The sequence below is a fragment of the Zophobas morio genome, unplaced genomic scaffold (genome assembly GCF_036711695.1).
Source record: "Zophobas morio isolate AGI-343-1 ecotype UQ-CSIRO unplaced genomic scaffold, CSIRO_AGI_Zmor_V1 ptg000029l, whole genome shotgun sequence".
Taxonomy (NCBI): domain Eukaryota; kingdom Metazoa; phylum Arthropoda; class Insecta; order Coleoptera; family Tenebrionidae; genus Zophobas; species Zophobas morio.
In genome coordinates, this window is record NW_026972134.1 from 9045766 (window position 1) to 9061566 (window position 15801).

General features: G+C 31.4%; 1 long non-coding RNA gene across 1 annotated transcript; it reads right to left on the reverse strand.

The window, feature by feature from the left end:
• Nucleotides 1-849: 849 nt before the first annotated feature.
• On the reverse strand, nt 850-1290 carry LOC135137570 (uncharacterized). Its single transcript, XR_010281867.1, has 2 exons — nt 1191-1290; nt 850-1136 (listed from the first exon to the last, which is right to left on the reverse strand). It is a non-coding gene; the product is annotated as an uncharacterized LOC135137570 (long non-coding RNA).
• Nucleotides 1291-15801: the final 14511 nt, after the last annotated feature.

Consider the following 15801-nt stretch of genomic DNA (forward strand, 5'->3'; position numbering starts at 1 on the left):
AACGATTACACTAAAAATAATAACAAAAGACAAAATTATAGATGAAATGGTTAGAGAAAAATGGGAAGTGGAACCACCCACAATGAATGGTGAATCGAAACAACAAAAATGGTACAAATATCTAGTGTGTTTGACTGAATACCGAGTCTCGAGAAGTCAGAAAATCATAGCTTAGTGAAGCCAAAATTGTTTTGTGTCTATGTTTTCATCAACAACATAAAAACTATTTTCAAAAAAGCTTTAATCAGCGAAAGTTGCACAATAAAAACGGATCCTTATCCATGTCATAGAACAATACTCTTTGAAAAGAGCTGTTACTACTAATCCCTCAAATTATATAATTTGTTACCTCAGAACTATAGAGCAATGCAGTTGAGTGTCTTCAAAAAGCAAGTAAAACATAAATTAGTAAAAGCTGAATTATATACATTAAAAGAATTCTCACGAATCATATACATTTGAAATATCAGTTTATATATATGTGCATCATGTAGTTACTGTGTGTTATAATTTTTGTGTTGGTGGCTAGATTACATAAATTTTATCAAATTTTATTGTACATGTTCCCACTTTTCAACGACAAATATCAAACACGTTTGTATGTCCCTGATATTAATAAATATTATTATTATTATTATTATTAATATTATTATAAGCTAAAATTACATAATTTTAACCGTTTATATTTTAGGGAGTAATTTTTAACGAGATTATTAAAAAAAATAGATCAATGAATATTGTAAGAAATAAATTCGCTTTAAACAAAATTTTGTGAAATGTTATTTATATAAAAGTGTAATGCAATAATTGTTTGGGATTATACCACCAAAGTGGAGTAACTATAGAACGTTATCCAAAAAATATATTTAATTATATTCAGTTATATCAGAGCTTAGTAATAATTTTCATTAATAAACAAATAATTGTATATAAATTAAAAAACATAAATTATTCTGTAGCTGTTTTACATCCTGCACGATAGGGCCAATCACAAACATGTATATCAGGGTTGAAGTGTAGTCCAGCTGGGCAGTCAAACAAAAACGGTTCCCCATTAGAACATTCGTAAAATTTGGTACAATCATCGTGTGGAATGTAAGTTGGTTGTGCACCGTCTCGGGCTGGACAGTTCGGAACTGTTGAAAGTATCATAAATGCAGGAAATCAGTTTAAAAAAAATATGTAAATACCTGTTTGAGAAGAATATGCAACAAAAGCCGCAAGTGTAAATAGAACTGTGTAATACATAGTTGAAAATAATATTTTTCTAATTTATTAAAAATTTAGAAACAATTAAGTATTTGTTGAATCTTGGGAGAATTCAGATTTCAAACTGATCAACTGCAGCAGAGTAGACAGTTTATATAGGCAGTAAAATTCAAGCTAAAATGAGAACTTCGAATAGATAAAAATCTCTGCCTTTCAACGATTTACTAGTGGATTAAGGAGAAATATAATCCAAGCAATTAATCCCATTTTTAAAAAACAACACATAGATGTAATGTTTAAGTGTAGTGAAATATCCATTTTAAGTGATTAACGGTGAGATTACGAAAAATATTGTTATTTTGTGCCGTTTTTCAAATTTTTGCTGTACAGCCAAGAATTTAACAAACGTTCCCCAAGATATGAAATACGAAGAGACAAAAATTTTTGTTGAGGTTTATAGTCAGGATATTGTTTTTTCAAATTATATATATATATTATACATAGGTATATTAACAAACTTTTGTTATATCTAAATATATACTTTGGGAAATTATCGACAGTATAAAGTTGCTAAGTACTTAAGTTAAACAGTTTATCGATTCGCGAAAATCCAAGATTAGGATCATTTCATTTTCAATATCCCTTAATCTTCAAACCAATATATACTAGAGTATTATTTACGGCATTTGATTTCGTATTTGTAGCACTTTCTTTATTGTGTAACTTAGCACGTTAGCCTCAAATATTTCATTAAATTTTGTAATTTTTAGGCAGATGATTTTAAATGGCCTATTCCCGATCACGAAAATTAAAGTGTCTTATAAATTTCAACGTTTAAATTGCTTTAGAATAGTATGCAATTTCGAGATTTATACTGCTATCTAAACTATTTGCACCCTATAGCCTTATATTTGTTTCGTCATGTTCTAGATCTCATTAAAAATATGTTTTATTGCCTCAACCAATAGACAACAGAGCAGACATACTGATAAAAAATCGTAACAAGGAAGACATTTCCATTGACACTACTATTCTAAGCACAAGGAATTTATATCAAACATATAAAAAGAACACAATCGAAAAATCTACATTTGTAATCCACTACTCAAAAACCTCAAATAATAACTATAACCACTTCAAGTTTATCCCGGTAATAAACCACAATCTACTGGCTATGATTAAATAAACAGTCATATTTTTAATAACTGACAATCGGTTGACTGAAACAACACCTGATTTCTTTCACTCTTTACATAGTTTTCGATATATAAGGTTGATCAAAAAGGTAGACGCGGAGGTGAAATATCTGCATATGTGTCATGTTCTGTAACTCCAATTTGCTAAATAACGACACTAGACATTCACTTCAATGGTTTCGAATCACTTTTTTTTTTCATCTTAATAACAAATGTTTTTACCTTTTACTTATTAGTATTTACAGGCGACCATTTTCTGTTATTGAAGACAATATTACTCTGTTTCAAAGATTTAAAAAATCAGTTTAGTGACTTCTTATTCTTTGGTGGTTTCAACATGCCAGAAATACACTGGAGCTTCCAGTTCTTTAAATGCAGCTTCTGTTCAAGCCAGTTGTTAGCAGAATTATTATTGAACAACTCGGTAAAAAGATCAATGGCAGTATTTACATGTACGATTTCATCACTAGCTGTGAATACTGCGAGATTAACTTTGATCCTTTTAATCGTAGGGGAAAGTCCCCTCATTCGGACCTAGTGGGACATTTTTTCAATTAAAACCAAAATGTAATACGATATTAACTTATCTAGTGTTGAGCCATTAACTTTGACATGTTTTCAATGTTTGGTAATTTTTTTAGAATTTTTTGAAACATCCAAATTGGTTAAAAAAAATAATTTTTGAAGATCTGCAAGTGGTCCAAAATAGGAGACTGGGTTCCTAAATTGGACCACTATATTCTTGAATTGGACCAGCGGTTCTTAAATTGGACCTTCTTGGTAAAAATGCATGAAATGAACATAATTTTATTTAAAATGTGAAAAAAAACAATATTAAACTTTAAAAAATAATAACAAAAATAAACGTTTTAGAACTACATGTAACCTAAGGACGTGTTCCATTAAATCAGCTTCTAATTCGGCAGGCAAGGTTGTAATCACCCTGGCGCGTTTCGTACTGCCCATAATGTGTTTGTTACTATCTGACAAACGTCTTTTAAATGTGGCTTTTGGCACATTAAATTGCCGACAACATTCGTTCAACACTAGTTGATTTTTACGAAAAGCAGTTAGTGTTTATCCATGTCCTCTTCGCTCCATTTATAATACTTCTTTTTTGCTTGTTTTTCCGCATCCATCTAGTATAAAATCATAGTTAATAGATTATAACAAGAAAATTTATTATTGGGCATTGTAATACGAAGTTCTAAAACTACGCGCCTAGATACTGTGACGTAATTGGTCAAATCGGGAGTTCCTTTAATTAGACCGGTCCAAATAAGGAGAATCTAAGGTGGTCCAATTTACGCGCTGGTACAAAATTTACTATTTTCTTGTGTTAAAACGCTATAACGAAATAAAACATATTTATTTCTAGGTTAGGTTCTTAATTTTATTACGCTTTGACCAATGTAGTCTTTGTGCACTGTATTTACGAAATAATTTGGGCTATATATCCTTACAAAAACATGCGAAAAGTTGTATCACAATGGTAGCAAAATTTCTTTGCAATTTAACAAGCAAACACTTACCGCTACAGAATGGAATTTTGCACAACACTGCTTTGGCGCCAAATACTTTCGAATAATATGCACTAGATGTCGGCAACTATTCTAGATTTAAAAAAAATAGGGTGGTTCAATTCAGGCACTGGTCCAATAAGGGGGACTTTCCCCTATATGTCGATATTACTCGTAATTAATCATTTAGGTAATTTAGGTTAAGTCTTATCCTACTAAAATTTAGGCCGATTTCTTCTATAATAATATTCAGTGGATGACAGAACAGTTTGAAATAAATAGATATTATCATTATCTGGTGCAATTCGTAAGTCAACTTGATTTCATCTTGGATCTTACAATTGCATCAGATGAAAATTCCTTTTGAAATTTTCAACATTTTGAACTAAGTGGCAAATCGGACCATGTTGTTTTGACAGGAAAATCTCAGTTTTGTTACAAAATATTTCCAGGAATCGTTATCAGAAACAAACCTGGTGTTGACTTCTTCTGTGAGCCCTTACCTGTTAAAAATTGACTGGGATTCGCTTTTAGTGTTCCATCTGTCTAAGGTAATTATGTCATTTTCAAAAACGTATTATATGATAAAGTCACCAAGCACACTAAGAAATTTCGAAGAAATCTACGTTAAAACATGGATTAACTCGAAAATTTTGATAATGGTTTCTACTAAAATTACATGGGTATGGATTATCTGGAAAACTTCTCTATTATGGATGCAATCTTTTCTGTGTAGTAGAGTGAAGTAAAACATGGCTAATTCCACTCAATTAAAGAAATGAGTTCTACACATCGACCCTCATAATTCTCAATTTGACTATGACATGACTTGACTACTGACTTGATTAGGTCTCAACAAGTCACCAGTGTAGTCACTAGAACTAACCAAAAGGTGTATCTTCTAAGACAAACCTTGAGAATACCTACTAAAGAAACGGTTTTTAGGCACAACTTATGACCCCATTACCGACAGGTATTCATCAAGATTAGTTCTCTTGAATCTGCTTACGTTATGTCAGAGGCAAATAAGAGGAGATGATATTTTAAGGTATACTGGGTTAGCTCTAAATGTCTCCAACATTCAGAATACAGTTGTGCTAAAAATTAAAGGGCAAAGCGGCCAATAGTGATCTAGAATTGTGAGAGCTGCAAAATAAACTACACATTACAAACATAAAACGCCTACACTAAAAAGAATAACAATAAAAGACAAAATTATAGATGAAATGGTTAGAGAAAAATGGGAAGTGGAACCACCCACAATGAATGGTGAATCGAAATAACAAAAATGGTACAAATATCTAGTGTGTTTGAGTGAATACCGAGTCTCGAGAAGTCAGAAAATCATAGCTTAGTGATGCCAAAATTGTTTTGGACATCATGTTAAGTTTAACTTCTTTCTTTTTCGGGTTATATATTTACGAATGTCTATGTTTTCATCAACAACATAAAAACTATTTTCAAAAAAGCTTTAATCAGCGAAAGTTGCACAATAAAAACGGATCCTTATCCATGTCATAGAACAACACTCTTTGAAAAGAGTTGTTACCACCAATCCCTCAAATTATATAATTTCTTACCTCAGAACTATAGAGCAATGCAGTTAAGTGTCTTCAAAAAGCAAGCAAAACATAAATTAGTAAAAGCTGAATTATATACATTAAAAGAATTCTCACGAATCATATACATTTGAAATATCAGTTTATATATATGTGCATCATGTAGTTACTGTGTGTTATAATTTTTGTGTTTGTGGCTAGATTTTCAACGACGAATATCAAACACGTTTGTATGTCCCTGATATTAATATATATTATTATTATTATTATAAGCTAAAATTACATAATTTTAACCTTTTATCTTTTAGGGAGTAATTTTTAGCCAGATTATTAAAAACAAATAAATCAATGAATGTTGTAAGAAATAAATTCGCTTTAAATAAAATATTGTGAAATGTTATTAATATAAAAGTGTAATGCAATAATTGTTTGGGATTATACCACCAAAGTGGAGTAACTATAGAACGTTATCCAAAAAATATATTTAATTATATTCAGTTATATCAGAGCTTAGTAATAATTTTCATTAATAAACAAATAATTGTATATAAATTAAAAAACATATAAATTATTCTGTTGCTGTTTTACATCCTGCACGATAGGGCCAATCACAAACATCTAGATCAGGGTTGAAGTGTAGTCCAGCTGGGCAATCAAACAAAAACGGTTCACCATTGGAGCATTCGTAAAATTTTGTGCAGTCTTCGTGAGGAATGTATGTGGGATATTCTCCGTCTCGGGCTGGACAGGAAGGACCTAATGCAAAATAATATCGTAATTATTGAAAACACGTTATGATTGAAAGTCTTTCTAATAAATACCCGCTTGAGAAGAATATGCAACAAAAGTCAAAAGTGCGAAGAATACTGGATAATACATTTTTGAAAAATTTCGTTTTTCGGTTTGATAGAAATATAGGAAAAGCTAGGTATTACAACCAAGAGAACTTCACAGTTCAAACTAATGCACACCATCAATCCAGTGAGTTTATATAGGTGCCAAAATTCAAGCGCTAACCTTGTCACAATAATTTCGCAAGAAAACAAATAATCTCTGCAGTTATCTAAGAAGTAACGAAAATAGGTAGGAGCTACAAATTTTGTTATAATTTAGGTTACCTTTCCTGATCAATAGTTTTTTTATTGATTTTTTTAAATAAATTTCAATTATAATTTTTTTTTGATGTTGTAGACCGTTTAGATGGTAAAAATCGAGTAACAAATTTCACTCGAGTGTATTGAAAATAGAAGATAAAATCTTAGTAACTAATTTAACGTTTATAAAACGTATCCTGCGGATTACTTTTCAAAACAACGTTAATTTACTTAAAAATCTTCCCAGGCCATTAACCGATAGATTAACCTCTTTTACAACAACGAACTCATAACGGAAAATAAAAGTTAGTCCATATATTATTATTGCCGATTTCATGATGTCAAGAAAGAAGATCTCGTAAGACAGTTCTTTGTAATAAAAAAAAAATCCAGTTCATATTTTATCGTCTTCAACAAAACGCTAAGGTACACTTAAATTTACTTAACAGGGAATTTCGTAGTTGTTATGAATTATAAAACACGAAGATAAGATCAAATTGGACATTCGTTGCAATGTCTCACAATCCTTCCTTTAGTTAGGGAAGAAAGTACATGTTCCAAAACAATTATTCTGATCACCAAATCATTGCTTTTGGTCACTAGCGCATTGTAAAATGACAGAATAATCCCTAAAAAGCCAGATTGCACGATGCTTGATAGATATTTAAAAGACAGCCTCTAATTAGTTAATGAATAATGCTTGTCTATACTGAACGTGTTGGAAGTAGAAATAGGGTTTGTACTAGTTCTACCAAATACAGATTACAGTTTTTGTTAAAATGACTTTAATCCGCTTGACTCCTGTCATCAGTATGTTACAAGAAGATCTTATTGACGACTAAGACTAAGAAATATAAAAATTGTGCATTTTTTATCAATGCCAGGTACATATATAACCAAATAATTATTACAAAATTCCAGTCATCAAACGATTGATGACGTCGTTCTGAAAAATTTAAATATATGTTCACCGAAAGCCACAACTTGATATATGACAAGTAAACTGACAAATTCGTTTTCTTCCCTTAATGTTTCAGTCTATGAAGTACTTAAGTAGATCTTTGTCTAATTCAGAACAATAGACACAAGAGTAAAACTGTAGAAGAACAAATTTTCCATTCGTTCAGTAAATAAATGCTGATTTTAGTGTTGCAAAAAGATGTCATAACATTGTCATTATTAGTTGATTCGATGAACATGAAATGACAAACACTACTTGATCCATGCAGACGAAATTTGCAGCAGCTATACTCTCATATCCAAAGCTTCTTGTGTTCAAATCAAAATCTATAAAAATGAAAAATGCAGAACTTTAAAAATAATAAAACAATTTAAATACTTCTTTTAATCATACATATTTAATAGTATATTAAAGAACGAGATTCATCAGGCAAATATTAAGGCACTAATCCAAGTTTATAGAACGAACGGCAAAGCCGCGAGTTATATAAAGGATGTGTGCCACAATGGCCTTACGAACGAGTTATTTATACTATTTTGTCTCCCGCTCACGTTTTTTCGCAAAATTTAATTGGAATTTGAGTTTTTTTAAATCTGAGCAATTTTGTTGTGGTTGATGATTGGTTGGTCTGAACCGCGAAATATTTGAAGTCCAAATTTTCACAATGACAACTGTAATTGGAATCCATTCGAGTTTTTGTAAGTTAAAATTGGTTAAAATGTCTTGTGAAGAAGTTAGTGAAGTCCTTGCGCCTCCCAAAATACGGAAATTTTAAATTGACATTTGCCACTGACATTCACCTAACAATTCTCGTCATGGCTACCAATCTTACCGATCTAAATTACACCAGATCTATTTGAGAACCCCTTTCCGCTATTAACGAACCGCTTTGATATCATTAGCTCTATTAGAAAACCAAAAAACGTGCGCAGCAGAAAAAGTTATTAAAATGTTTTCAAGGGCATATCAATTTTTAATTTTTATCATATTGACAAATCCTGTGCACTTATTATTACTAATTAGTACACAAATACAAAATGCAAAATCAAAACTGATATTATGCTTTATAACATGGTGAAATTTTTTGCCTTTGTGTTAAGTATTACTCCTATTATATTATCTGTATTCTGAAAACATTAAACTTTCGCTGGTTTTAATTATAAATGTAGTTTGATTACAAAGAATGTGTCAGGAATTTATCATAATGATTTAGATTGTTATAGGGCCTAAATACGAAATTGAGGTCAACGTGCTAAGGTTAACACAATAAAGAAAGTGTCACAAATATGAAATCAAATACAGTAAATAATACTTTAGTATATATTGGTTTGAAGATTAAGGGATTTTAAAAATAAGATGATCCTAATCTTGGATTTTCGTGAACTAATATTCAGTTTAACTGAAGTACGTAATAACTAGAGAGCGGAAAATATCCAGCCAAATTTTGAGAAATTTGATCATATGATATGCACCAAATTTATGCAAATATGCAGTAACTTTCTTAATATATGCAGAGATATGCAGTTGTATATGCATCCAAAAATTAAAATAAAGCTTAATAAGCGAACTAATTTTATTTATAAATTAAAAAACAGGTTTCCCGAGCTTACGTTTTATTACAAAAAAATACATAAATTACATTGCAAAGTGTTTAATTACATCTCACTAACACATAAATCACGTTTTTAAAGATAATATTCTTATACTAAACAATTGGTAACAATTTATTTTTCGAAAAATTCTAACAAAAAGTTTTTCCGATGATTCTAAAGTATGTATGTAGGTATTTGTAAATTGAAAAACTGCGTACTACGTCCACAGATGTAAAAATACCGGTTTAGAGCAGGCGCGACAAAACACAGTTCCTTCTTGAAGAACAAGTTTAGGAAAAGGTTTAATCCATAAATTAATTTGAGTTATCTTCGACATATTCATACACCTGTATCCCTTTAAATGCTTTCAGTACAAACTCACGATGAAAAATAATAGTACAGTATAACGTCCCTTCGACCACCATAAAACATACCGTTAATACGCTTAAGTAACGAACAAAAATATTGGGAACGAACGGTATTTCCAAAAGTAAATATGGCGCGAATTTGCCTGGAAGGATGGCTTAGCACCCATTGGTGTCTCCAAACTAGCATAAAATCCACACCTTTCCTACTTTCCTAGTTATTTGAAACGCAGGACAATATTTGCAATATGATTAATAAAATTTCGTCTTTGTAGATAAATGCCCATAGAATGATAATAATTTTTTTTTCAGTTTAGCACAAAAATAGACAAAAATGCAAAATATGCACCCGTTCCGTGACATATGCAGCAGAAAGCAAATATATGCAAATATGCAATTTTTTTATAGCTGTATTCACTTTTAATTAGCATGATTCGTTCACATATTAAATATCAAGACTTATACGCAAAAAATAACGGACATGCAAATTTCATAAAATCCGCTCTCTAGTTATAAGTTTAAAGTACAGATAATTTCCGAAAGTATACAGGGTGATTCAGCGTAAATGTCGAATGTAATTTGTGCTTAGTGGCAACCCGAAATACACTTTTCATTTGTTCCTCGATTCACACTAGAATTTCAAAAATATTACAAATCCACGAAGTCTGTGGTTTTAAAAACGTCTGTAATGCATTAGTTTTAAAATAAAAATAGATGGAAATAATTCCCTGAAAATGAGTTCCACGAATCCATCGTGGATTTTCTTGTGCATAATGTAAATGTGTTTGGTTACAGTGCCATTGTAGATAAAAATATTATCTTTAAAAATGTGATTTATGTGCCCGTGAGATCTAATTAAACACTTTACAATGTGATTCATGTATTTTTTTTAATAAATGGTAAGCACGGGAAACCTGTTTTTGCACTTTGTAAATAAATTTAGTTAGGTTATTACGCTTTTTTTTATTTTTGGAGCATATGCAGCTGCATATCTCTACATATATTAAGAAAGTTACTGCATATTTGCATAAAATTCATGCATATCATATGATCGGATTTCCCAAAATTTTGCTGCATATTTTCCGCTGTCTAGTCATATCATATGTCTCAGTAACAACATATATTTCACGACACTTAAACATTACATTCAAGGCAGCGGACATACTAATAAAAGAATCTACAGAGAAAAAAATGTCTTGCTTTTTAAAAATGGGATCAATTGCTGGCATTATATTCCTCCTTAATCCACTATTAAATCGTTGACAGGCTGAGCTTATCTATTGCAAGGCTACCGTTCTCATTTAAGCTTGAATTTTGGTACCTATATAAACCGTCTACTCTGCTGTAATTGATCAGTTTGAAATCTGAATTCTCCCAAGATTCAACAAATACTTAATTGTTTCTAAATTTTTAATAAATTAGAAAAGTACTATTTTCAACTATGTATTATACAGTTCTATTCACGCTTGCGGCTTTTGTTGCATATTCTTCTCAAACAGGTATTTACATATATATTTAACTGATTTCCAGCAATTATGATATTTTCAACAGTTCCGCACTGTCCAGCCCGAGACGGTGCACAACCAACTTACATTCCACACGATGATTGTACGAAATTTTACGAATGTTCTAATGGGGAACCGTATTTGTTTGACTGCCCAGCTGGATTACATTTTAATCCTGATAAAAATGTTTGTGATTGGCCCCAGGATGCAGGATGTAGAAGAGCAACAGAATAATTTTTTTTTTAATTTATGTTACTAATATTTATTCATTTATGGAAATTGTCAAAAAAAATTTACATAAATAATTACAATGTAACTTTTTTTTAAATTCCAATCTTTATCCACTTTATCACAATCTGTTATTCGTACATCTTCGAATAAAAACCAATTAGTAATCTCGAATCTCACTTCCAACACCAGTATTGTGTTGGCCAGTAATTAAAAATCGGAGTGGGTAAAACTCAAAAATTTATTTCTCAGCAGTACTAATTTACACGACTAATTATAGAGCGATTATGTACAGAAAAATTCCGACTCGACTGAAATGGATTTGACTAGACTACTAATCTCATTACTGAAGTCCAATGGCCGGGTTTCGAAAGTCGTCCCTATTTAAATCACTATGTGTTCCTCTGGATGGTTCCCGTAGGCCGCTTTGTGGTTTTTCTGGAGCTCGCCATCGAGAGTTCCGGCAACCAGCTCCAGGATTTTCTTTATGCGAACGCTGCCCGGCGGCCGTCACCAACGATCAGGTATCCATCGTCGCAGTACATACTAGAAACCGCTGGAGAAAACCCACACGCGTCGTACCGGGGTTATATAAAGACACCGTAAAGAATATCCTGACATTACATGGTGAAGACATGTGTAATGGAAGTGCAAAATAATTAAACACAAATGTAACTTTAGAACAATTTTAGGTTTATTTAGTGGATAAATGGTGATTTTAATGCGAAAAGGATGTTCCAATATTGCCATTATTTTTTTGATGCGATGAGCACACAATAACAAACAACTGCTTGGTCCATACAGACGAAATTTGCAGCAGCAAAACTTTCACAATTGGATCTTACACGTTTCTCTTATGCAAAGCGTTTACGTTCAAATTAAAATCTATAGAATAATAAATACAAAGTTTTGAAAATACTATTTATCTACGAAATCTAGACACACGATTTGTTGTAGATTATTTCTCACCGAGAGTAGCCGGTAAAGCGGCATTATCCAGAAGAGTTTAACTAGTACGCAAATACAAAATTACAAAATGGCTGTTGAAATTATATTCTCCAACATAAACAAGTTTATTGTCTTCATGTCGAATGATATGAAGAATAATGGCACAGATAGTTTAGATCAACTTTCGGTTTTATACATAGAAACGAAATTAACATTTCATTAATTTTATTTCACTGTTGTCAGTCGGATGATAAGAAATTTATCAGGGATTTACCATAATGATTTATGTACATCATAGACCTAAATACAAAATTTAGGTTAATGTGCTAAGGTTAATACAATAAGACAACTGCCAGAAATATAAAATCAAATACAGTAAATAATTTAAATTCTTCAAATCTGTCTACAAAACTCATAATAAAGACATTATTATTACAGATTATTCTCCTTTTGATAACAGTAATAGCTTAAATAATATTGAAATCTCCCCAGATATTGTATCTAACAAATTAAATAAAATAAAAGCAAGTTTAAACCCAGGTCCTGACGGTGTACCACTTTATCTTCTTAAGCAATGCAGTAGCAGTTTAGCGTGGCCCCTCTCGATTATTTACTCTAAATCCATCTCTGAAGGAGTGTGTCCCTCATTTTGGAAGATCTCATATGTTTTACCCCTTTTTAAATCTGGAGGTAGATCTAACATAACTAATTATAGACTAATCTGCATAATTCCAGCTTTATGTAAAATTCTAGAATCAATAATTTCAGAAGCTCTCTTCGCTACATTCAGAAACAAACTCTCATCCCATCAGCATGGCTTTTTCCCTGGTCGATCCACTGTCACAAATCTAGTTGTTTATATTAATTATATTGCAAGTTCTCTAGAAAATGGATATCAAGTAGATGCAATATGTACAGATTTCAGCAAAGCTTTCGACCGTGTGGATCACAGTTTGTTGCTTCAAAAACTTTGGCTTTATGGGATAGAGGGGAAATTGTACAACTGGTTAAGTTCTTATATCCAACACCGACAACAACAAGTTTTTTTGAATGGATATCTTTCTGATTCTTTTATCGTTTCATCTGGGGTACCACAGGGTAGCCACTTGGGACCCATGTTGTTTTCCTTATTTATTAATGATTTAACTCATTATCTTTCATCATGCAGCTATTCATTGTTCGCAGACGATTTAAAAATATTTAATAAAGTAAATTCCATAAATGATCCTATCCTTTTACAAAGGGATCTAAATGTAGTTAACAACTGGTGTTCAAACAACAACATGTTACTTAATTTTGATAAGTGCAAAACAATCACTTTTTCTCGGAAATCGAATAATTTATTATACAATTATGCACTAAATGGTTTAACTCTCAAAAAGGTAGATGAAATTTGTGACCTCGGTATTCTTTTCGATTGGCAAATAAACTTCAATAGGCATATTGACAACATTATAAGTAAGGCATTTCGTATGTGCGGCTTTATAAAAAGGCAGACTAAGATTTCAGCGATGTTAATGCTATCCGCAAATTATTTGTTGCATATATCAGACCGATTTTAGAAAATTGTAATATAATTTGGTATCCTTACTATGATATTCATCAAACAAGGCTCGAAAGAGTTCAACGCAAGTTTGTAAATTACATAATTTTTAAAATGGGATTGAACAAAAACAATTATATTTACGAACATAGGCTAATGTTAACTAATTTAGAAACTCTGGGCTCGAGAAAAGTAAAAAGTGACATAATTTTTGGTTTTAAATTGCTCAAGAACATAATTGACTGCACTGAATTGGTCAATTTATTTCAGATTCGAGTTCCAAGGTCAGCTAGTCGTTGTACTGCAACTTTTGTGTTAAACTTTCATAAGAAAAACTATGGTACTTACTGTTGTATAATCGACAATATCTCTCGAGCAATTAACTTTCTCGATGTAAATACAGATGTTATGCAGCTATCTTTAAGTTCTTTGGTTAGAGAATTAAGAAATTAATAATTAACAAAAATAAGTATTGTTTTCATTTTTATCTTAAATATATTAGGAATAGTTTTTCTCTTCTCAAATTGTCACATTTGGATGTATTCTGTTTGACAATAAATATAATAATAATTATTATTATTATTAATATTATTATAAGCTAAAATTACATAATTTTAACCTTTTATCTTTTAGGGAGTAATTTTTAGCGAGATTATTAAAAAAAATAGATCAATGAATGTTGTAAGAAATAAATTCGCTTTAAATAAAATGTTGTGAAATGTTATTAATATTGTTACGATTGACGGGCGTATAATAAATCGGGAGTTGGTAAAACTCAAAGATTTATTTCTTTAGCTCGAATTACAACACTATCTATTGCAACGAATATGTACAGAAATTATTCCGGCGCTCTTGACTGTCTTCACTGACTGAATACTTCATTACCTACGGTCGCCTCTATTTAAACTCATATGCTCTGATCGAGATCTTTCATGAACATCCATCGCGACTCCGCTTCGAGACTCCCCTGGACGCTGCTTCGAGACGGCTCCAGATCTGTCTTTATGCGCCCGCCTCTCGGCCGTCGACACCGTCAGCAGTGATGATTCACCCATCAGCGCCGTGCGTATGTCCAGAAAGCTCTCGACGGCCATAGGCGTCGTCCTGGGGCGGCGTAACGGTGTATTTCGTAACAATATAAAAGTGTAATGCAATAATTGTTTGGGATTATACCACCAAAGTGGAGTAACTATAGAACGTTATCCAAAAAATATATTTAATTATATTCAGTTATATCAGAGCTTAGTAATAATTTTCATTAATAAACAAATAATTGTATATAAATTAAAAAACATATAAATTATTCTGTTGCTGTTTTACATCCTGCACGATAGGGCCAATCACAAACATCTAGATCAGGGTTGAAGTGTAGTCCAGCTGGGCAATCAAACAAAAACGGTTCACCATTGGAGCATTCGTAAAATTTTGTGCAGTCTTTGTGAGGAATGTATGTGGGATATTCTCCGTCTCGTGCTGGACAGGAAGGACCTAATGCAAAATAATATCGTAATTATTGAAAACACGTTATGACTGAAAGTCTTTCTAATAAATACCCGCTTGAGAAGAATATGCAACAAAAGTCAAAAGTGCGAAGAATACTGGATAATACATTTTTGAAAAATTTCGTTTTTCGGTTTGATAGAAATATAGGAAAAACTAGCTATTACAACCAAGAGAACTTCACAGTTCAAACTAATGCACATCATCAATCCAGTGAGTTTATATAGGTGCCAAAATTCAAGCGATAACCTTGTCACAATAATTTCGCAAGAAAACAGATAATCTCTGCACTTATCTAGGAAGTAACGAAAATAGGTAGATAATCCTGTTGTAGGAGCTACAAATTTTATTATACTTAATTTAGGTTACCTATCTGGATCAATAGTTTTTTATTTATTTATTTTTTATATAAATTTCAATTTTTAATTTTTTTTGATGTTACAGACCGTTTAGATGATAAAAATCGAGTAACAAATTTCACTCGAGTGTATTGAAAATATAAGATGAAATCTTAGTAACTAATTTAACTTTTATACAACTTATCCTGCGGATTACGTTTCCAAACAACGTTAATTTGCTTA